General features: G+C 37.8%; 1 pseudogene; it reads left to right on the top strand.

Moving 5' to 3' along the window:
- The first annotated feature begins 5,286 nt into the window (after positions 1-5,286).
- LOC102831827 lies at positions 5,287-7,240 on the top strand (annotated as a pseudogene).
- Positions 7,241-24,759: the final 17,519 nt, after the last annotated feature.

Below are 24,759 nucleotides of genomic sequence, written 5' to 3'. Positions count from 1 at the left end.
TTTCACTATACTTTTTTAACCTGTATGCTGAGAAAATAATCCAAGAAGCTGGGTTCTATGAAGAAAAATGTGGCATCAGGATTGGAAAAGACTCATTAACAACCTGTGATATGTAAATGGTAGAACCTGGCTTGCTGAAAGTGAAAAGGACTTAAAATACTGATGAAGATCAAAGAGCACAGCCTTCAGTATGGATTAAATTGCAATGTAAAGAAAACAAAAATCCTCACCACTGGACCAATATACAACATTTTTATCAATGGAGAAAAGATTAAAGTTGTCAAATACTTCATTTTTCTTGGATCAACCATCAACAGTCATCGAAGCAGCAGTCAAGAAATCAAATGATGTATTGCATTAGGCAAATTTGCTGCACAAGAACTTTCTAAAGCGTTGAAGAGCAAAGATGTCAGCTTGAGGATTAAGGTGCGTCTGACTCAAGCCATGGTATTTTCAAAAACCTCATATGCATGTGAAAGTTGGACAGTGAATTAGGAAGCTGATAGAAGAATAGATGTGTTTGAGTTATGGTGTTGGAGGAGAATATTGGAAGTACCACTGGGCTGCCAAAAAAAAAAACAGATCTGTGTTGGAAGAAGTTTAGCCAGAGTGCCCGTGGAAGCCAGGATGGCCAAACTTCATCTCTCATACTTTGGCCATATTATCAGAAGAGACCAGTCACTAGAGAGGGTTACCATGTTTGGTACGGTGGAGAGTAAGAGAAAAATGGGAAGACCCCCAGCAAGATGGATTGGCAAAGTGACAGCATCAATGGGCCCAAGCGTGGTAATAATTGTGAGGTTAGCCCAGGACCGGCCAGTGCTTCATTCTGTTGTGCATAGGGTCACTATGAGTTGGTTCCAACTCAATGTTACCTAATAACAACAAACGGGCAAAATATTGAATGATGCAGAATACATCAAAAGAAGATGGAAGGAATACACAGTCATTGTACCAAGAAGAAATGGTTGATGTTCAACTTTCTCAAGAGCTAGTATATGATCAAGAACAAATGGTGTGAAGGAAGAAGTCCAAGCTGCACTGAAGGTGTTGACAAAAATGAGACTCCTGGAATTGATAGAATATAAACTGAAATCTTTCAACAAACTGAGGAAACACTGGGAGCACTCACTCTACTATGCCAAGAAATTTGAAAGACAACAGAAAGTGACCTGGCCAGTTGATTGGAATGTCATGGCATTTCAGTCATCTAATATGCATGTGAAAGTTGGACAGTAACTAAGAAAGACTATAGAAGAATTGATGCATTTGAGTTGTGATATTGGAGAAGAATATTGTAAGTATCACAGACTGCCAGAAAAACAAACAAATCTATATTGGAAGAAGCACAGCCAAAATGCTTCTTAGAAGCCAAGATGGTAAGACTTCATCTTTCACACGTGTTATCAAGAATGACCAATTCCTGGAGAAGGACATCACACTTGGTAAAGCAGAGGGTCAACAAAAAAGAGGAAGCCTTACAATGAGAAGAAATGATACAGTAGAAGCAACAATGGGTTCAGGTCTGATAACAATTATGAAGATGGTGCATTGTTTTGTTCTGTGGTGCATAGCTTCACCATTAGTCAAAACTGTTTCAAGGGCACCTAACAACAATAACACTATTGTTCATTGCCATTGAGTTGACCCAAACTTATGGTTAACCTGTATGTGTCAGAATGCAGCTGGTCTATGGGGTTTTCAAGGCTGTGATCTTTTGGAAGACTATCATTAAACCAGTCTTCAAGATTTGAATCACAAACCTTTTGTCCAGTAGTAAAATGATTAACCATTTATAGTACTCAGGAATTCCTTAATACATTTATATGATAAATTTAATTAAACATATTTATTTAATAATTTTTTAAAAATTATATTTCCTCTATTCCCTATGTTGTTGCTGTTAAGCGCTGTTGAGCCAATTTCAACTCAAGCAACCCAGTATAGAGTTTCTAAGAGTGTTTGGTGAATTTGAACCACTAACCTTGTGGTTCAAACCAACCTTGCGGTCCAGTGCATTATCCCAGAGCACCACACCAGGACTCCTATTTTATCCCTCCCATCATCTCTTTCTAATAATGCTATAATGCCATACTATTTGATATCTCAGCATACTTGCTAGTATCTCAGCCCAGTTTATTCTTCACATAGAAGTCGGAATATTTTTTAGTAGATGTTAGATCAGGCTGTTCCAATGCTTGAAAACTAATGTTGGATTCAGTGTTATAATTCATATGTTTTCATAGGCTGAACTCTTTCAGACATCCTCGCTCACTTACTGCTTGCTAGTGACCAGCCCTAGCTCATGTTTGTCCTTGGTTGGGAGTCCTGGTGTGGCACTGTAGGATAAACACTGGACTGCTGACTGCAAGACTGGTGGTTCAAACCCACCAAATGTTCCTCAGAAACCTTATACATGATTGCTATGAATAGGACAGGTTTTTCAACTTCAGGAACACTACCCAGTCACTTCTTGTGACTTCTAATTCCCCTCCTCAATTCTTTGCCTTCTAGGATTTTTTTCAGTCCTGTTGCCTCAGCTTATGTATTATTTCTCTAAGAAAGTATTTCTTGAGGCATAGAAATTCTGAGGCACATTCAGACATTTATGAACTCTACGCTAATTCTTCATTTGATATGCATATTCATTGTTGTATTTTTCCTATTTTCCAATGATATATCTGAAAATTATTAACATCTTACAACTGAATAAATACAGTATGTTCTGAAAGAATCCTGTTCCTGTTATTGCCCTTCTGTTTCATTCCACTAACATGAAAGTACCATGAGTGCTGGGCCTATCTCAGTGATGACGCCACCTCCAGATAGTCATTTATTAGCATAAAGCTGGAAATCAGTAAGTATTTGGTGTGGCATTGTAGGACAGGCATTAGACTGCTAACCATAAGGTCAGTGGTTCAAACTCACCAGGTGCTTCTCGGAAACTTATACAGAGTAACTATGAGTCAGAACCAAGTTGACAGCACATAACAACAGTTGCTAAATAGTTATTGCTTGAAGAATGACCCCTTTTGTGCCTTCTCTCTATAGGCTAATCTTGAGGATTAGGGAATCTTTCCTAAAATCCACAATTTCAAAACCTGGGGGAATCTAATATTTTCAGTGCTGTAGTCCACAATCTCCACTTCTGCATTACTTCAAATTGCTTAGGTTATTTTAGTCTTGCAAAAACTTCATGATCAAATATTTCCAATAGAAATAAATTCCTTGACATATATCCACAAAAACTAGAGCCAGGACACAAGTAGAAATTTGCACACTAATGTTCACTACAGCACTATTCTCAACAGCAAAAACATGGAGACAGCCTAAATGCCATCAGTGGAAGAATGGACAAGCAAATCTTGGTACATACACACAATGGAATACTATGCAATGCTAAATAACAAAGACTCTGTGAAATGTCATAACATGGATGAACCTAGTGAAAATAAGTCATTAACAAAAGGACAAATATTTTATGAGGCTATTATTGTAAAAATTCAAGAAAAGGTTTTCATACTAGAAGAAACATTTTTGATGGTTACCAGGGTGGGAGGGAAGAGAGAATAGTAATTCACTGAGTAAAGGGTTGCTGTTGTTGTTAAGTGCTGCATGTCAGTTCCGACCCATAGAGACCCTACATAGGATTTATTTCTGAGGAGCAGCTGGTAAGCTTGAATCACTGACCTTGTGGTTCAAACTGACTTTGCAGTCCAATACATTAACACACAGAGCCATATGAGGACTCCTGATTAGAGGGTGGTTGTTGTTGTTAAGTGACATTGAATCAGTTCTGACTCATAGAGAGCGTGTGTAGGGCTTCTGAGGAGTGGCTGGTGAGCTTGAACTACTGACATTGCAGTTCAAACCAACCTTGCAGTCCAACACATTAACCCACAATGCCACATCAGGACTACTGATTAGAGGGTAGACAGGTAGACATATATTAACTAAGGTGACAGGGAGGGCAATCAATATACAAGGATGAGAGAAATATAAAAGGAGAGGGAGGTTGGCTGAAGAATGAGGAAGATAGGTGAAATTACAAGAAAGTATGCATGGGCTAAAGGGAGTAGAGGTAAAGAGTGATATATACACAATTTTGGAACAGTAGTGTTCTGCAGGTACATACAAGGAAAGAAACACAGGTTATTTGGATATGGAAGAAAACATGAGAGTATACCCACAAATATTTCAAAAAGAGGATATTTATACATGGATATTTACATTTCCTATAAACACAACTAAGAATGTGGTGGAGTATACAGTAGGCAAAAGGATGAAAAATTCTTAGATATTATTAAACATCTTAAGGCAATGAGTTGCTGGGCCTGGGGGTTCAGGACCATAATTTGAGGAAAAACCATGGTCAGTTGGCATAAAATAGCCATAAAGACAATGTTCTACATCCTACTTAGGTGAGTAGCATCTGGAATCTTAAAAACTCATGATCGTCCATATAAGGTACAACTACTGGTCTCTCCATGTGCAGAAGAAAGATGAGAGATGAAAATTGAAGATAATTGGAATAAATTAGTGTAATGGACTAAGGGAACATGTAAACATCAGTCTTCATAAATCCAAAGACCAGAAGAATTATATTGTGCCTGGCTTAGGTTAATGTGTTGTTTGTACTGCAAGGTTGGCAGTTCAAACTCACTAGTTGCTCCTCCGAAACCCTGTACAGAGTCACTATGAGTCAGAACTGACTCAATGGCATTAACAACTGCTCTGAAGGGGATCACATTAGAGGGTCCCAGATAGAGTATGGTAAGATTTAGAGCAGAACTCTGAATTATTTAATTTAAAACAAAACAAAAAATGGGTTTACTGGTCAGAAAGACACTGGAGGAACCAGAGACTAGGGCCCTCAACCCTTCAGATCTGGAAAGGAACCCCCTACTATGGCCCAATTTTCAGCCAAGTACTAGATAGATTTATAGGGGGGGTGGTTGGAACAACACTAGCAAGCTATGAACACCATGAAATGGTCAATCATTTAAAATCAAAAGGGCAACATTTTCCTAAGGACAAAGTTGAAAAGGGATAGGAGTAGGGTGGAATGCAAATAGGAAGCACAGGGAGGAAGTGGGATAGCTGCTGTTGCTTGAAGAGGATTGTAATAATTGAAATGAAACAAAGTGTCTGATTTATTGAATGTAAAGTTGATGATGGATTCTATAAAACTTCACTCAATTTATAACAAAAAGTTTAAAACCAACAACAAAAGAAGCAAAAAAAACAGGCTTAATGGTCAAAAGGAGACTGGAGTAACCTGAGACTATGGACTTCGACCAACTTTCGGGTCTGGAAAGGAAGTGAACCTCATGGTCCAATTTTCAGCCAAGCAGTAGATACATATAGGGTGACACACATACAGTAGTTCTGTGGGGCTGACAACAACACTAGCAACGTATGCTTACCATGGAACAGTCAACCATTCAAAATCAAAAGGGCAGCTTTTCCCTAAGGACAAAGTTTGAAAGGGCTGGGAAGGTGTGTGGAATGGAAGTAGGAACCACAGAGAGGAAGGGAGATAAATGTTGTTGCATGGAAGATATTACAGTCATTGAGACGAAACAAAGTGATGGTTTGTTGAACGTAAAACCTTCAATCAATTCACAATAAAAAAATAAAAAATAAAATAAAAAGAAAGAAACCTCCACCAAATAATGCCATGTTTTTGGTTTTGTTTATCCCTTTCTGTTTCATTAAAGATTTATGGTGTTCTGGAGGAGAGAGGTCACATTTTCAAAATACCAAATATTTTTGAAAATTACTGGTTATACTGATATTCTATAAACCCTCTTCCCATTGCAAAAGCCACTGTATCAATAGCTAGCTTCAGAAACCCTGGCCAGCCTGGCCTCTGCATCTGCAATGAATGTAAGTCTCTACCCTCTCTACTTGAATTTCCATCAGTTTCTTCACTCTGATTTAGTATGCATGACAAAAATAGAACCTTTACAATTTTTGGCCTTATGTAAGAGAGAGTTTAACTACTGGGCAAGTTCATACTCTTCTGAGAGAACAGAAATCATGAAGCAAAGATACAGGTTTTGTATTTAAACTGAGTTTCCACCTCTCTATCTGCCATTTATTCATGGTGTAACCTTGGGTAAATTGTCTAATATACTCAAGCATCAGTTTCTTCAAATGACTACTGGTATAGAAACACTTATCACTTAGGGTGGAGAAGATTAATTAGTTGACATCTGAAATCTGCTGAGTATGATGCCAGCTACATAGAAGCCCCTTAACAATGCTATAGCAATTATTATGGGTAATGTAGGAATGGTATGTTTAACCACAACAAGTGTGAAAAAGAAAGAAAACCAACACTGGTCAAAATAACTTTAAGTATAAGCGGAAATTTTTTCTGGTCAAAAGATGGAATTTTGGGGTCCTGGAATGGCACTGTAGTGTACTAACTGGGCACTAATCTCAAGAGCAGAAGTTCAAAACCACCAGTTGCTCCATGAAAACCCTATACAGAAGTTTGCGCTGCAGCCCCGTGGATCTGTGTCTTGCTTCAACAGTGTTTAGATGGAAAAGATGCAGGGATTCCCTCATCTCCAGGCTTGGACCACCTCTAACAACTTCTTTAGGAGCAATCTCTTATCTGGGACTATCTTCTTAACCATTCCCTGTTACTGGGACCAGCTAAACACCATTTTGTGTGTGTGTGGTTAACTCCAAATCTTCGACTAACCAAGAGCTCTCAGAATTGTCAGATCTCTGCTGAAGCAGAGGCAGGTGTCAACCATCTGGTTAATGTGCAACTGTGGGCTTCTTACATCAGCATCTCTCTGGGCTTTTATTTCAATCGCGATGATGTGACCTTAGAAGGTGGGAACGTTTCTTCCATGAGTTGGCGAAGGAGAGGCGCGAGGGTGCTGAGAGTCTCTTGAAACTGCAAAACCAGCATGGTGGTCTTGCACTCTTTCAGGTCATGCAGAAACCCTCCCAAAATGAGTGGGGAAGAACCCTGGATGCCATGGAAGCCACCCTGGCCCTGGAGAAGAACTAGAATCAGTCTCTTATGGATCTGCACACAGTGGGTGCTACCCACACAGACCCCCATCTCTATGAATTTCTGGAGAACCATTTCCTCAACGAGGAGGTGAAAATTATCAAGAAGATGGGCAACCACTTGACCAACCTCTGTAGGATGGCCAGTCCCCAGGCAGGGCTGGGCAAATATCTCTTTGAGAGGCTCACTCTCAAGCATGACTAGTAAGAGCCTGTGGAGCCCCACAACCCGTGAAGGGCCTTTCAGCACTCCCCTGCTCTCCGCAGACCTTCTGCCTGAATCTTGCTCTCCAGACACAGAGGTGGCAGAGTCAACACCCTGGAGCCCCTCTGCTCCCAAGCCATGGACCAAATGAAAACAATAAAGCTTCCTTTTATAGTAAAACAAAACAAAACAAAAATCTATACAGGATAACTATGACTCTTTTTTGATAGTTGTGTAGACTCCAACAGTTATGGACAATTTTAACAAAGTATCATGATACACAGCCATATTTCAAGTACACAAGTTTAGAGTTAATGCTGTAACTCATTAGCTATTACATTAAAATAATAGCTATTAATGTTCCTGTTATGCTTCAATAATAAAATTAGCTATTAATCCTCTTATATTTAAAAAATTAAGGGGTTCTTTAAAAAATTCACAAATGCTAGAAAATTAAATCATTCTCACAGTATAATTTTATTTCACAGCATGACAGTTGTGCTGCAAATAGTCTCACGTAGACACCTAGCCTTTAGTATAAGAGCTCTGCTAATAAGTATACTCTGAATAGAATCAAGGATTCAAAGCCTGAAAAATAAATTTATTCTGATATGGATTAAGATATAATAGTAAAAGTTAGTTTAATTACAGCAGTTCTCCTTAATCATTTCAAGTGTTCTTAATATCTCAAATCTTCATGGAATTGTAAGAACGGAGATTTGGTGTAAAATTTTAAACGAATTCAAATGGTGAAATTCATTTTTAGTATCCATAAATGAAAACAGTCTAGCAAAGTATTTGAGTTTTTCTGATGTGGAGCCTATGCTAGTTGAATATAAATCAATATTAAACAAATATCATCCCTATTGTTACAAAGCAGTGACATGAATATAGACAGAGTAAAAAATGAAAGAGGAGATGAAACTGGATGTCATAAAGGTAGTGATTAATATACTTTCACTCCTAAGATATTTTTAATTTTATATGGAAAAATCTGTCATAAAGATTTTTAGGGCAAATATAAGATTATAGTTATTGTTATGGGCTGTCGAGTCAGTTCCAACTCATAGTATCCCTGTATAGTGTTTCCGAGGCTGTAGACCTTTGTAGTTTTCTTCCATAGAGTGGCTGGTGGGATTGAACCACTGATCTTGTAGTTTACAGTCCAGTGCTAGCATGCTTCCGAATATAACATTAGGGAGAAAAATGTATATAGACACCCACTATACAGGGTCACTTTGCCTTAGAACCAACTTAATGGCACTTAACAACAACAACTTACTTATCAAAATGGTAAAGTACAAATTCCCGGTTGTTATGGAAACACAGGTGGTATGCAAAAACGGAGGATTAACACAACATTGTATAAATGCCAAATCCTGAAAATCGAGGTCCAACCAACCATTATAATCTTAACCATTATAGCCAGCTTTACTCTTGTCTCATAGCTTGGTGACCATTACTATCCAACATTAATGAACAAAATTGTCTGATAATAGACTATTTTGTTTTGTTGTTAAGTGTGTCAAGTCAGTTCTGACTCATAGAGACCGTGTTTAGGGTTTCCAAGAGTAGCTGGTAGGTTTGTACAACCGACCTTGCAGTTAAAGGTTCAGTGCCTATCATACAATGCCACACCAGGATCCCAAATAGATTTCTTACTTTTGTTGTAAATTCAAAACTTTGGATAATGAGATAGTTGGTTGTTGTTGTTGTTGTTTTTAAGTGTCATTGAGTTGGTTCGAACTCACAGAAATCCTGTATAGGGTTTTCAAAGAAAGTTGATGAACTTGAACTGCTGACCTTGTGATTCAAACCAACTTTCCAGTCTAGAGCATTAATCCACAGCACCACAGCAGGACTCCATAGTTGATACATGAGGAGAAAATTTATACATATATATGAAGGTAAGTCAAAATAGAAACTTAAATCAAACGAAAATATCACAACATGAAGCTATTGTTTCTCACTGTATCCCCCATATAGGGCTATACACTTTTGAAGGGAGCAGTTCCATCTCTAACCCTTCCTCAAAGAATTTTGCATCCATTGTTAATACCATTTCAAAATGGTATGTTTGACATCCTCAATTAACTCACATCATATTCTTTTCAAATGTTTTCTGAGTTTGAGGGAACAAATGGAAGTCTGAAGAATGAACAGGTATATTCTCATGATGGAAAAAAAAATTCCTTGGCACAACTTTCCTGGCCTTTTTCTCAACAATGTTGTTTCCAATGTTCTTAAAATGATTTCCTAATAAGCCCCCATGATCTTTCTGTATTTGTGTCCATTTTAGAGACACTCTAAGGATATGCATGGAGTCCTGGTGTGGAACTGTAGGGTAAACACTGGACTGCCATCCAAAAGGTCAGTGCTCAAACTCGCCAGTTGCTTCTCAGAAACCCTATATAGGATCTTTATAAATCAAAACCGAATTGATGGCACTTAACAACAAGAAGGATATGCACTAAGCAGCTATCACAAGGTTAGAAGTTCAAATCCATCAAAAGTCACTCTGGAAGAGAAAGATGAGGCTTTCTGCACTCGTAAAGATTTACAACCTCAGAAATCCTATAAAGGATCACTATGCGTTGAAACCAACTTGATGACACCTATAAAAACTAAGGCGAGTAAAACAAAGTATCTTACTGTGAGAACTTCTCTGTAACTATCCACTGATCTCAAAGATCCACTTCAGGATGTCTTATTTGGAATAAACCAATGCATGCCTGAACTAGAACCATAAAAACAGTACTTTCTGACTTACTGTGGATTGAATTGTGCCCACAACACAAAAATACATTTTGGAATCATATTTCCTATACCTGTGTATGTAATGCAATCACCTTCCATAGTGAAATATAATTGTTATGATAATTTGATGCTGTTAGGTGTCATTGACTCAGTTCTGACTCATAGTGACGCTATGTATAAGAGACCTAAACACTGCCACGTCCTGCACCATCCTCACAACTGTTGTGGTGCCTGGGTTCATTGTTGCTGCCACTGTGCCATCCGTCTCATTGGGGGTCTTCCTCTTTTACTCTAAACCTCCACTTTACCAAGCATGATGTCCTTCTCCAGGGACTGCCCCTTCCTGATAATATGCTTGAAGTATAAGAGACGAAGTCTCACTGTCTTGGCATCTAAGGAGAATTCTGGCTGTACTTCTTCCAACACAGATGTGTTTGTTACTCTGGCAGTCCACAGTACTTTTAATATTCTCCCAATACCATAATTCAAATGTATCAATTCTTCTTTGGTTTTCCTTATTCATTGTGTAACTTTCATGTGCATATGAGGCTATGGAAAATATCACGGCTTGGGTCAGGAACATATTAGTCCTTAAACTGACATTTTTGTACTTGAATACTTTAAAAAAGGTCTTGTGTGGAAGATGTGCCTAATGTAATACGTCATTTGATCTCTTGACTACTGCTTCCATGATAATTTTTGTTGTTGTTAAGTGTTATCAGTCAGTTCCTACACATAGTGACGTTTTATAGGGTTTCAGAGGAGCAACTGGTGAGTTTCAGCCACCAGCTTTGCAGGCCAGTGCTTATCCATGATCATTAAGCCATATCTAATCCTTTCTGATGTGGAACTTAAGAAAAGCATCGGACTACTAACCACAAAGTCAGTGGTTCAAACTCACCAGCTGCTCCTTGGAAACCCTATACAAGTTAGCGATGCGTTGGAACTAGCTTGACAGTACTTAACAACATCAATCACTTCTGAGTTATAAAGAGTGGATGGATACAGAGACTGCCAAACATAAGAGGAAAGTAGATGCTGTGTGAATCACCAAGAATCTGAGGAATACCAGAGGTATGGAAGCTGGAAAACAGAGCCAATAGAGAGAGGGCGTTCCCCTATAAAGGGTTCCCTAAATTAGAATTTCTAACATCCTATACTGGAAAACAAATTTCTGTTATTTAAAGCCACCCATTTGCAGAATTTCTGTTCCAGCAGAAATATGCTGTTGTTAACAATAGAGTCAGTTCCAACTCACAGAGACTTTGTATAGGACATCTGAGGAGCAGCTGGTAGTTTGCAGTCCACTACAAACTCTGGTAGTAAGTACCATGGAGTCGGTTCCGACTTATAGCAACACTGTACAGGGTTTCCGAGGCTGCAAATCTTTACGGGAGCAGAACGCCTCATCTTTCTCCTGCGGAGTGGCTGGTAGTTTCAAACTGCCGACCTTGAGGTTAGCAGCCCAATTCGTAACCACTACGCTACCCAGAGCTCCTTAGCATAGTGCTTATGAATTGGACTGCTAACCTTAAGGTCGGCAGTTTGAAACTACCAGCTGTTCCGCGGGAGAAAGATGAGGCTTTCTGCTCCCGTAAAGATTTATAGCCTCGGAAACCCTGTGCAGTGTCACTATGAGTCGGAACTGACTCTACTGTGCTTAACAACAACAACAACTGACCCTACAGTGCCACACTAGGAGTCGAGAAATACAGGTAACTAAAAATTATTTACATATAATACATGTTGTTGCTGTTAAGTGACACTGAGTTGGTTCCAAATCATAGCGACCCTATATGGGATTTCTGAGGAATGGCTGCTGAGTTAGAACCGCTGATTTTGCAGTTTAAACAGACTTTGTCGTCGCATGCTTCTCCTACAGTGCCACACCAGAACTCCAATATATGTTGTTGTTGTTAAGTGCCGTCGAGTCGGTTCCGACCCATAGCAACCCTGTACAGGGTTTCCGAGGGTGTAAATCTTTACGGGAGTAGAAAGCCTCATCTTTCTCCCGCGGAGCAGCTGGTAGTTTCGAACCGCTGACCTTAAGGTTCGCAGCCCGATTCATAACCACTACGCTACCAGAGCTCCTAATATAATATATAGCACTATATTTTTTAATAATATTATAATTATATGTATAATACATAGAGCCCTAGTATGGTGATATAAAATAAGCATTGGACTGCTAACATCAAGGTCAGTAGTTCGAGTCACCAGCTGCTCCCCAGACACCCTATACACGGTCACTATGAGCTAGAGCCAACTTGATAACACTTAACAATAACACAATATATATATGGTCTTCCATATTCATATCCACACAGATACATACATATGCATATGTAATGTAGAGTAAATTCCAACTCATAGTAACTCTATGATAAAGTAGAACTACTCCATAGGGTTCTCTTAGCTGCAGTCTTTACAAGAAGAAATCTTCAGGTTTTTCTGGAAGATTTAAACAGTCAATCTTAAGGTAAGTGATTGAGTATAATCTGTTTATACCACACATGCAACTTCTTATATATACACACGGAAGATGTAGAAAGTGTTAGTGTGGCTTCATGTCTTGGAGTTGATTCCAACTGATAGCAACCATATGTACAACAGAATGAAACAGTGTCAGGTCCTGGGACATCCTCATAACTGCTTTGTTTGAGCCCATTGTTGTTGTCATTGTGTCAATCAATCTTACAGGGAGTCTTCCTCTTTTTCATAAACACTCCATTTTATCCAGAATGATACCCTTTCCTAAGGATCACATCTTAAAAACATGTCCAAAGCACATGATATGTCCAATGAATGAGAAACAAAATCTCACCATCCTTGCTCCTAAGGAACATTCTGACTGTACCTCTTCTAATAAAGATTTGTTTGGCAGTCAATAATACTTTCAATAATCTTCACCAAATCATAATTCAAATGCATCGATTGTCCTATGGTCTAGTCTCCCTTATTCATTGTCCAACTTTCACATGCATATGAGGTTATTGAAAATACCATAATTTGGGTCAGGCACATTTTACTCTTCAAGCTGGTTCCTTTGCTCTTGAACATTTCAAGAGGCCTTTTGCCGCAGATTTGCCTAATGCCACATGTTGTTTGATTTTTTTCCATGAGTGTTGATGGTGGATCCAAGCATAAGTTTGGACAACTTCAATCTTTTCTCAGTTTATCATGACATTATAAATTGATCCAGTTGTGAGAATTTTTGCTTTCTTTACATGAGGTACAATCCATATTGCAGCTTGTAGTCTTTGGTCTTCTTCAGTACTTTAAATCCTCTTTGCTTATAGAAAGTAAGGTTAGATTATCTGCATATCTAAGGTTGTGAATGAGTCTATATCCAATCTTAATGCAAGTAATATAGAAAATAGGCACTTTAAATGTTAGTCAAAATAATATTTTGTAATATCCTTGGTACCTGTCAGCAAGAATAAAATTTTGTATGTATCTTTATATTTACAAGATTATTAAAAAAAAAAAAAAAAAAGTGAGGAAGGGTACATACCAAACTATTAATAGGGTGATCATTTGGTAGTGGAATTAGATTAAAAGAAAAAGAGGAAGTTAACGACTTTCATATTCATACTTATCGGTGGTATCTGAATTGCTTACTTAAGTTTATATTACTTTTAAATTTAAAAAGTGTGTGTTTGACAAGTGTATGGCAAGAAAATATGGACTCCAAAGTATACGTTGTGGTTGTTGTTGATAAGTGTTATGGAGTCACTTCTGACTCATAGCAACCCTATATAGGGTTTCAAAGATTTTAAATCTATGCGGGTTCAAAAAGCAGATATTGTGGTTCATAGCCAGAGCTTTCAGCCAAGATCCATTGGACATCAGCAATGATATCCCTCCTTCCATGTCCTTATCTTAATCCAGCTTGAACCTCTGGAAATTCTCTGTCAATGTATATTTGCAGCTGTTTCTATACAACTTTTAGTAAAACTTTACTCGCATGGGATATCAAAGATATTGTCTGATCATTTCTGCATTCCGTTGGGTCACCTCTATCTGGAATGAGGGATTATCATTGCTGATATCATTTCTTGGCTGAAAGCAGAGAATACAAGAATCATCTTTTGATTCCGTGGATCATGACAAGCTATGGACAACATTCTGAAGTATGAGTATTCCAGAACACTTAATTGTGCTCATGGTGTGTGGTGTTGATATGAGTCACCCACTCGACAACACTTAACAACCACAACATCTAAATCTTAAAAACAGCTGCTTAATTTCTTGAAATAGCAGGCAAAATTACAACCACAATCTAATGTGATTAAAATGCTAGAGCTACCTAAAATAAGTTTTATATAAATATAAATTATAGAATAACTATGACCAGAGTTTAAGTGACTTACCAAAGTAGAAGACCTTGACTTCTTCAGTGAATGAAGGGGGAAATTGGCAAAACAGTCAGAAAGAATATCAGAAAACAAGTGCCCAGATGTGGTATATTAGGGTAAAGAGCATTCCTTGGTTAGTGTGTTGTTGTTGTTGTTAGGTGCCATCCAGTCGATAAAAACTCACAGAGACCTTAGGCACAGCAGAATGAAACACTGCCTGATCCTGGGCCAACCTCACTACTCTTGCCACGCTTGAGTCCATCGATGCTACCACTTGGCCAATCCATCTCATTGGGGGGTCTTCCTCTTTTTCTCTCTCCTTCCACCTTACCAAATATGATATCCTTCTCCAGAGACTGGTCCCTCCTAACAATATGTCCAAAGTATGCGAGACGAAGTTTGGCCATCTTGGTCTCCAAGGAGCATTCTGGCTGCACTTCTTCCAAAACGGATCTATTGGTCCTTTTGGCAGCCCATGGCACTTTCAATATTCTCCTCCAACACTGTAACTCAAATGCATCAATTCTTCTACAGTCTTCCATATTGACTGTCCAGCTTTTGCATGCATATGAGGTTATTGAAAATATCATGGTTTGGGTCAGGCGCACCTTAGTCCTCAAGCTGCCATCTTTGCTCTTCAACACTTTAAAAAGGTCTTGTGCAGCAGATTTGCCTAATGCAACACATCATTTGATCGGTTAGTGTAGGATCCAGGATAAAACCTAACTTTCTTCTCATTTTTAAAACAAACTTTATTGTGCACACAACATTAATATATTTGAAAACAACCAGTCATTCCACTGGAGAAGGTTGAGGCTTTCTATTACCATAAAGATTTACAGCCTTAGAAATTTTATACAGGGGTCATTGTGAGTCAGAATCGACTCCATGGCACATAATTACCACCACCTCCAATTGCGTACTAATCGAACTGAAATACAGATTCTGATTCAATAGAACTTGGGTGGGGCCTGAGAGATTGTTTTTCTCACAAGCTCCCATGTGAGGATCTCCTTTAAGAATTTGGTGCATTTGACAAACTGTCAGGAAACACTTCTGCTTCACTATGTTTTTTAAATTCCATTAAATTAATCTCAAAGATTCAATGTCATTTAGGCACAAACTATTTGACATTTTGTTTACATTTAAAAAAATTGTATTCATTTTTTTCCTTGTTTGTTTTTATATTTGGGGTGAGAAGCATGTTTTGGTAGTGGTCGGTTGTTTTTTCTTACACTATTCATTCAATATCTCATTCTTGCCTTGATTATAAATACCTAGCTTGGCAAGACCTCTATAATTTTTTGTAGTCATGTTCATGGAAATGTACAGTAGTATAGTGGTTACGACTCGGGCTGCTAACCTCAAGGTTGGCAGTTCAAAACTACCAGCCGTTCCGTGAGAGAAAGATGAAGTTTTCTGCTCCCATAAAGATTTACAGCCTCGGAAACCCAGTGCAGGGTCACTATGAGTCGGAACCGACTCCACGGTACTTAACAACAATAACTTTTTAAAAAGAGTGATAATGAGTTAACTCTTGCTTAAGAATAAATGTTGTTGTTTTCAATTGCTGTGAGTTGCTTCTGACTCATAGTGACTCTGTAAAATGTTTTCAAGGAGCAGCTCTAGGGTTTGAACTGTCTACCCTACAGTTCCAGACAAGGACTCCAAATATTACTTAGCGTCAGTTGTTAAGTGCCATCAAGTCAATTCTAAGTCAGAGCAATGTTACGTAGGGCTTCCAGGGAGCAGCTGGTGGGTTTGAACTGCCAATGTTGTGATTAGCAGGCCAGTGCTTATCCTACAACACCACACCAGAGCTCCAGTTTTTAATACAACACTCAATAAATGGTAGTTTTTGCTTGAATTGTAGTGAGTACAAACATCAAACCACAGTAGCCACAAAATTCAGGTGGGGGATTTCTATACCTCTTTTTCTACATGTGAGTCCTAATTCCCACTAATGATAGGAAGATGATACCTATTTAATCTCCATTTCTTATGGCGAATTGTTCAAACCAGGATCGCACCTTCCCCTTTCTTTCCACCCTACTCTGTCTATTATATAACCTTTTGGCATGGGCTAGAATAAAAGGCCTGTAAATTGCCCTGGCATTGGTGACAAGACATCTGGTGGCCACCACAGAGTTTTAATTCATCCACATAACCTATAGAGAGTGCCTCTCTGTATGTACCTGCTTATGACCTGGGACCAGTACCAGTTGTCTTGTATATATGAGTCTTATATATATGAGTCTCCCTATTAAGGCCTCTGGTGTCAACGTTAGAATTCAGAGGGCCTTCTGGTGTACATTCATTTGCTATGTTTTCTCTCTCAGTAACCATGAAGGACCTGGATTCTGTTAACATCCTCATAGTAAATTCTAGAATGTTGACTCCATACTTGGGGTCCTTTATCCTGACAGTCTGACTACTCTGTAGTCCAGGTTCCATGCTAGAATGAGGGCTACTCTAAGAAACCTGTCATCTTCCTGGGCCATGCCCTTGAAGATCAGGTATAAACACATCCAAGGTAGATTTTTTTTTCTTTTTTCTCTCATTCCTTTAGATGCGAAACAAGGGTAAAGAACTAGAGGGATGAAGCCGCATTTGGAAATGTGGCTCTCTTCTCCATTTTCCTCCACTTCTCTTCCTAGGAGTAGAATGAGCTATAAGTTTCTCTTTATGTAGCATAAAAAATAGATTTTATATTATCATTTATTCTCCCACCTTTATTCTGTATGCATCAATACTATGCTGAGTTTTTATGCTGTCCTTTTCTCACTAAAAAATCTCAACTCATGTGAATCAAAATGTTTTCAGATTTATTGTCTTGGCAAAGAGCTTTAAAAATCCAATCAGAAATTCCTCTGGCTTTGTTGTTGTTGTTGTTCTGTGTTATATTCCTACTCAGCTACAGGGAAATTTGGATGGGAAGTTATTGCAGCTTTCAGAAACATGAAGGAAGAATACTGCATATAAGAATACTCAGGAGAAAAAGAATTTTTGTTAATAGTTAAAAAACAGTATTGCTACATTTTAAGTTATTTAAGAGGAAATTCAGACTACATATGAGACTATCAGTCATTAGCAAGATGATAGTTAAATGGATACATAGACGATAGATAAATAGGTAGATAGATAATTTTTTTCTCCATTTAAATAATGTTTCACTGTACTACAAAATGAGGATGAAATGACTGCAAAACATACTTCTTGTCCTTCTGGCATTTATATAATGTATATCTTAATTTTTTTCCATTCAAACAGTATTTGCGAAATTCTAACCTCTTCACCAGGAGCTCTGGTAGCGTAGTGGTTACGAATTGGGCTGCGAACCTTAAGGTCAGCGGTTCGAAACTACCACCTGCTCCGCGGGAGAAAGATGAGGCTTTCTACTCCCGTAAAGATTTACATCCTCGGAAACCCTGTACAGGGTCGCTATGGGTCTGAACCGACTCGACGGCACTTAACAACAACAACAACAACAACCTCTTCACCACAGTTCCTCCAAACTCATTCTGTAGCCTAGTTAGTGACAACCCCATTCTTTAAGTTTCTCAGACCAAAACAGAGTCCCTGACTCTTCATTTTCACACACCACATTCCATCCAAAAAGAAAGTGTTTTGATTCTACCTATAAAATATCCCAGACTTTCTCACTACTGCCTAAATAATCCTGGTCTACTCCACAACCAACCCTTTCCTAGATTTCAATAACTTCTTAAATGTTCTCCCTGCTTTTACAGTAGCCCCTATGGTCTACTCATAACATAGCAGTAAGAACAATTTACCTAAAAAAGGTTAACATTTTCATTGAGATGGTGTCATGACTTATCTCAAAACCCTGCAAATATTATAATTGTTGATGTATTGGTTCAGAGTCATAGCGGTTCCACAAGACAAAATAGAACTACCAAGTAGAGTTCTATTGGGTCTAATCTTTATGAAAGCAGACTGCCACATCTTTCTTCTACCAAGTCATTGGGCAGACTTGTACCACCAACCTTGTTGTTAGCAGCTGAGCACTTAACTGTTGTGTCACTACGGCTCCTATACTCAAAATGAAAGCCAAGTTATTAAGAATGGCATACGTTGTTGTTGTTAAGTGCCACTGAGTCGATTCTGACTCATAGTGATCCTATATCGGGTTTCTGAGGAGCAGTTGGTGGGTTTGAACTGCCAACCTTGTAGTTCACAGTCCAGTGCTGATCCTATAGCACTATATCTGGAGTTCAGGAATGACATGTAGGACTTCCTACTATCTCTCTGACCTAATTTCTTAATGTTCTCCTCCCTTTTGTTTATTCTGCTCCACCTATATTATCTCCCTTGCATCTCTTGACCCTAGATGTTGCCCTGCATCAGAATCTTCCACCCAGTTTGTCCTTCTACTTGGGCTGAAATAAGTCTAGGTAAATTTCACCTCCTTCCTGTCTTTATGCAAATATCACTTTGTTTATGACAGCTCTCTTGTTGTTATCAGTTGATATTGAGCCATGGTGACCCCATGTGTACAGAGTACAAATGCTCCACAGGGTTGTCAAGATTTGGTCTTTTGGAAGCAGATTAACTCTGTCTTCTGAAACATCTGTGAGTAGGTTCAAACTTTTGAGTAGTAGTTGAGCACTAACTATTTGTACCACCAGAAACTCTGAAGCATTTTTTCATCACTGCCAACTTCCTAACTCAATTCTTCTACCTCCTGTGTATCTTTTAAGCTACACTCCTTTTGTTCTTATCATTCTGCTTTTAATATACTATATCATTTTATTACTAACCATGTTTTCAATTTGTTGTTTGTCACTTTTGTTCAATGATACATTTCACACACAATAAGTAACAGGTATGTTGTTGTTGTTGTGAAGTGCCATTAAATTGGTTCTAACCCATAGGGACCCTGTAAAGGGTTTCTGAGGAGCAGCTAGTGAGCTTGAACCATCGACTTTGCAGTTCAAACGGCTTTGCAGTCTGGTGTATTAACCCACAGTGCCACACCAGGACTCCAAATATGCAGCTTTTGGCAAGATCTTACAAAAGATGAAGTCAGGTGGGAATTGATATATTTGTAAAGAGCGGAAAGAGTCCAGAAATTGGGATTCTAGAGAGTTGGAAAGTGTAAATTGATTGTTTCAGATGGCTTCAGGGACACCACTAAATTTAGAAAGAGAGTTAACAAGATAACAAGGCTCAAAAATGTATACACTGGGCTATTAACTATATCCAAAAAAAGAAATTTAGCTATGGTACTAGTACACAGAACATACTGAAAACAAGACTCATAAGAAAATGAACAAAATTTTGAGGGAATCTTATTGTCAAGGAAACCATGAGCTATGCTTAAAAAGTCTGTGAACTTTTGAACCTTAAACCCACCCCATGCCACCAAACTTCCACCAGCAGGAGGGAGCTGTGAAATCACTAGAGCACTCAAGGAGGGCACATTCCTTTGTGTTCATGCCTGATATAACCAAGTCATTTAATAGACAAGGAAGAATCCCTGAGAGAAAAAATCTGGGATCAAAGACCACAATAGATACAGAGAATAGAATCTAGATCTCATTGCACAATTTCCTTAATGTCAAACTAGGGAGCGTTTACAAGTTCCACTTAGCATGATTTCATCATTGCTACAGACCTACTGGTGAAATGTCTACTATAAAGCTCACCTTTAACCCTTTGATCCTTGATCCTTAGAAAGTAAAACAAAATAGCCACCAAACATCTTATTTTGGCTTCTTCTGATAATTATAAATAAAGTAAACTGTTCTGACTTTACGAGATAGTTATAAAATTAATTGAAATATCATGCAAGGGATGAGGAAATAAATACATCTGTTAGTTTAGGTATTTTCATTATGTAAACATAATGTTTGTAGTAGGAAGACAAGATAATAAAAATATTATTAAATTACCTCTTAAACTTTTATTTTAAGAATTATGGATATAATTTCAAAACTGTAGTAAGACTGGAGACTAAATCTCTATTTTAATCGAGTGACTTGAAAAAAGAATATAATTTAAAATATCCAAATGTTTATTTTTTTTTAGGGAATATATAAGGCTATTTCTAATAATAAAGAATGGTCATAAAGGAGCGGAGCGGGAGGGGACAAAATATGTGAGGTACGTGAGAAGCAACTAGAAACCACGTTTCTCCAGACTCTTCTGGGGTGGGGGTTAGAGGGTGGTCTTGCAGCCATAGTATCTGAGGTCGTGGAGCAGGGGCCGCGGCGTGCAGAACAGCAACAGCAAGTGGGACGGAGTTTGGACCGCTCGGAGCGCCCAGGTCTCAAGGGTGTTGGTGCCAGAGAAAAGAATGATTGATGGGAAACAGATACCGGGCTATAGACACTCATCCTTTTGCTTCCAATACTAATATCTCAATGCATCAGAGCTTCCCTTATGAACGGTGAACATCGAGAAGCACTCAGGGTTATCGCATGTACAACGGAAGACCCATCACTTTGCTAAATTGTTATCTGTTACTGGACATTTTTTACAAAAACCAAACTAGACCCTTATATATATGTTCCAGGACAAAGAAAAAGCTGCAAATTGCCAATAACACGTACCAACCAAGTATGTTACGGTTCCACCAAAGTCATTGATATTCCCGAACATGTGCAATATATTAACCCTTCACATTTGGTTTTGGAGTCTGGTTTGAAGTCTAGCCTTCTTTTTTTTTCTTTGACTATACAGACCCACCTACATATAGACATATATGAATATGTATAAGTATATGTATATGTATATATAAACCAGACACAGACCATAAATAAGCAAACTCTGCTTCATTTACCATGAAGATTGCAAAGGATTTAGAGATGTATTTGTCAAGATTCCTGTCAATTCATGCCCTTTGGGTTACAGTATCCTCGGTGATGCTACCCTTCCCCTTGGTGTGGGGACACTGTGATGTATATAAGACTCAGATTTACACAGATGAAGGTAAAGTTTGGAATGTCATGGCCTGTCAGCTGGGATCCATGGACATGAGCAAATATCTGACAGTAAAACTGGATCCTCGGGATATTAACTGTGGAGACCTTCCTGAGACCTTCTGTGCAATGGTGAGGCAACCCTTTTGAATAAAACATTTCATACTAAATGGGAGCAAGTGTCTACACATAAACAGGTGTGGTGAGACTCAATTCATGCAATGAGTAGATATTCAGGTAGCAGATTTTTGTTCCCAGGCTAGCTTCATTCTCAGAGCAGGCTGCACTACCTGGAATTATAATTGGCACAGTGTGGTTGATACATTGGAATTTACCTTCTGTTTCTCTGGCAGCCAAAGGTTTACTACAGCAGGTGCACTATAATTCAATTGAAGGTTACATTTCAGATTGAAGACTGAGAATAGGATTAGGTCCTATACGTTGTGTTAAAGATAAAATCTGTTGAGAAGCCAACATAGGAAACACAGAGCTTTCTTCATACAAAGTGTAAGGCTAGACTAGAGCTCATGGTTTTCTTCATCAAGAAACCATTGTGCTTAGTTAGGAGATCAGTGAAAAGAGAAGCAGAGAGAGAGAGACTGAAGTCTTATGAAAGACCTTTCTAGAAAAACCTTATTTGACAATTCCTTCATGTTTCTTAATTTCAATGGTCATAGTTTTATATGGGTGTTTGCAAGATGGATGTTGGAATATTGAAACATATTTGCTGAAGACTAATGATTGGATCCATACTAATTCAGATACTATTCTTTTAACTAAGTAAAGTTGCAGAATTCATTGTTCTCCTAATATATATGTAAATAAAAAAGCAACATTGGAGTGTCACATTGAATTTTCACTAAGGACACAGTCAAAAATATACCTATAAAATATTAATGAGACTGGTAATTAAAATGATGTTAAATGTGCTAGAGACTTCAGCTAGTGTGTTTGTTTTGTTTGTGGTGTTATCTTTTATTAGAGGTGGTCTTTGAAAAATAAAAAGAATGGTAATATTAAATATAATGTTTCAAAAATGTACATAAATAATTGGTATGGTATCTATTTTCTAAATATACAAATTTATGATAAGTAAAATAATATCTCTTTTGTAATTTAAAGGTTTTATGCAAGGAACAAAGTGATTCAATTTGATATATAAGTAGAACTCAGAACTTTAGAATATTTTAGCCCAGTGCAGTGAGGAACATTCCTTTAAATGAAAGCAGATACTAGAAAAATATAATGCATTTTATGTCATTGCTAAACTGAGACTTTAGGTGAGATTCTCATCTATAAAGAATCATCAGGGTCTTCTAACAAAAATAAATAAATAAATAAATAAAGACATGACCACATAAAAATGACTTTATCACTTTAGTGTTTATCACTTTTCTGTGAACTCGCTTTATATTGAAGTTTACAGGTTCATCTAACTTCATTAAGTGTTTTCTTCCCCCCTTATTGCTGCTGAAACAAAAAGATGGCAGGTGAGTGTAGAAATTAATCCATTAGAGTGAACATGTTTCCATTTCAAAGTATGTTAATTTCATTTCTACTTTGTCAACTTTAATTTGTTATTGAACCTAAAATGGGGTAATTGCACCAGCATTTAAGCTCTCATACATAGGCAACGTTTTTCCTAGTTTTGTGGAATTAAATTTAGATTTCCTTGACACTGCTTAATGTATTACAAGGTAACATGCATTGAGAGTTGGCTCCAAACTTGTCAAATTAAATCAAAATATAAATTAATTTAATGACAACTTCATGTTGTTGTTTGCTCATTATGCTTTAAATAGTGTGTATGTATAATCAGTGTAATTTAATCTAAAATCATACAAAGTACCCTTTAATACTCGTATACACATTGTCTTTTTTTTTTTTTTTTTTTTTAATGCCTTGTATGGTCACTGTGACTAATTGCAAGAATAATGATGTTGTATTATCTTGGTTCTCTGTGAAAAGGAAGTAAAGGAAAGATACCTGTTAGTAAACAGAGCTAACTCCAAGAACTCTATCCTCTGTTAATCCAATTTCAACAGCAAAGACAAAATAGCCATTTTGAAAAATTAAGACCGTAGGACTTCAGTAATAAAAATATCTATTTCTCCTATTTCACTAACCCTAAATCATTTTGATTTAAATTCTGTACTCTTAGGATGAATGATTTTTATGTTATCATTTATACTTTAATGTTAATACAAACAATATTTGCCAATAATGACATTTTACTATGATATGCAAGAAACCCAGAGATGTAAACAGGAGAGATGTGAGATGAATAAAGAATGAACAAATAAGTAATGACTAAAAACAGGGGCAAAATGTTTTAATCCTACACTCACATCTTCCACAACAGTAAATGCTTCAGTGGTGATTATTTGATAACAATATCCCTATTAAAGAATATAATTTTTACTACCTAGAATGCCAATACACTTACCTATATTTATAAAAACAAAGTATCTACTTCATAGAACAAATAAAGATATTTGGAGAAATATTGTCAAGAGATTTTATAGTATATGAACATCTCAGGGCTGCATCACAAGCTATGAGGTGGAAGTTAAACACATGAGAAATGTACAACTTTTCTAAAGTAATATTTTGTTGTTGTTGTTGTTGTTATGTGCTGTGGAGTCGATTCCGACTCATAGCGACCGAGTACAGGGTTTCCGAGGCTGCAAATCTTTACAGCAGCAGAAAGCCTCATCTTTCTCCCGTGGAACAGCTGGTAGTTTCGAACTGCTGACCGTGAGGTTCGCAGCCCGATTCATAACCACTACACTACCAGAGCTCCTTACTGCTCCATAAACTCTGGTATCAACCTCTACTCCATTCGCTCAGTGTTCTCCCCACCACCACGTCCCAGGGTTCTGCGATTCATTGGAACATCTCACAGAACTCATAGCTGTCAAGGAAATGGCTCACGCAATTATAGAGACTGGCAGTCCCCAAACTGTAGTTCAGACATGAGTCTGGATTTCTCCTTACTTACATATAAACAGTTGACTCATAAGGCTATGAAACTGGGTGAATCAGGTCAAATGTTGGTTCAAGTCTTAACAGCCAGAGGTCAAGAGGTCAGATGGAAAGGAGCTTGGTTAGTCAAGCAAAGGAGCATATAGCCACCTCACATAACCAAAATGATTCATTTATATCCTGTGGGCTGGCAAAATTGACCAAGCCCTTCATTAGAGTTCCATGATTTTACAATGATAATTAGTCCTGTTAAAAATCACTCACAACTGAGTCATATAATCCTATCAGCATATTCACCCACATTCAACTCAACCCAGACCCATTAGGAAAAAGTTCTTTGGTAGGAGTTACAAGGACATGACTTGTTCATTTATTCAAATGCTGTGGACTCAGTTCCTACTCAGATCGATTCTGTATATGGTTTCTTAGGAGCAGCTAGTATGTTTGAACTGCCAACTTTGTGATTTGTAGTCCA

The sequence above is a fragment of the Chrysochloris asiatica genome, unplaced genomic scaffold (genome assembly GCF_000296735.1).
Source record: "Chrysochloris asiatica unplaced genomic scaffold, ChrAsi1.0 scaffold00031, whole genome shotgun sequence".
NCBI lineage: Eukaryota > Metazoa > Chordata > Mammalia > Afrosoricida > Chrysochloridae > Chrysochloris > Chrysochloris asiatica.
This window is presented reverse-complemented; position numbering and strand designations above follow the sequence as displayed.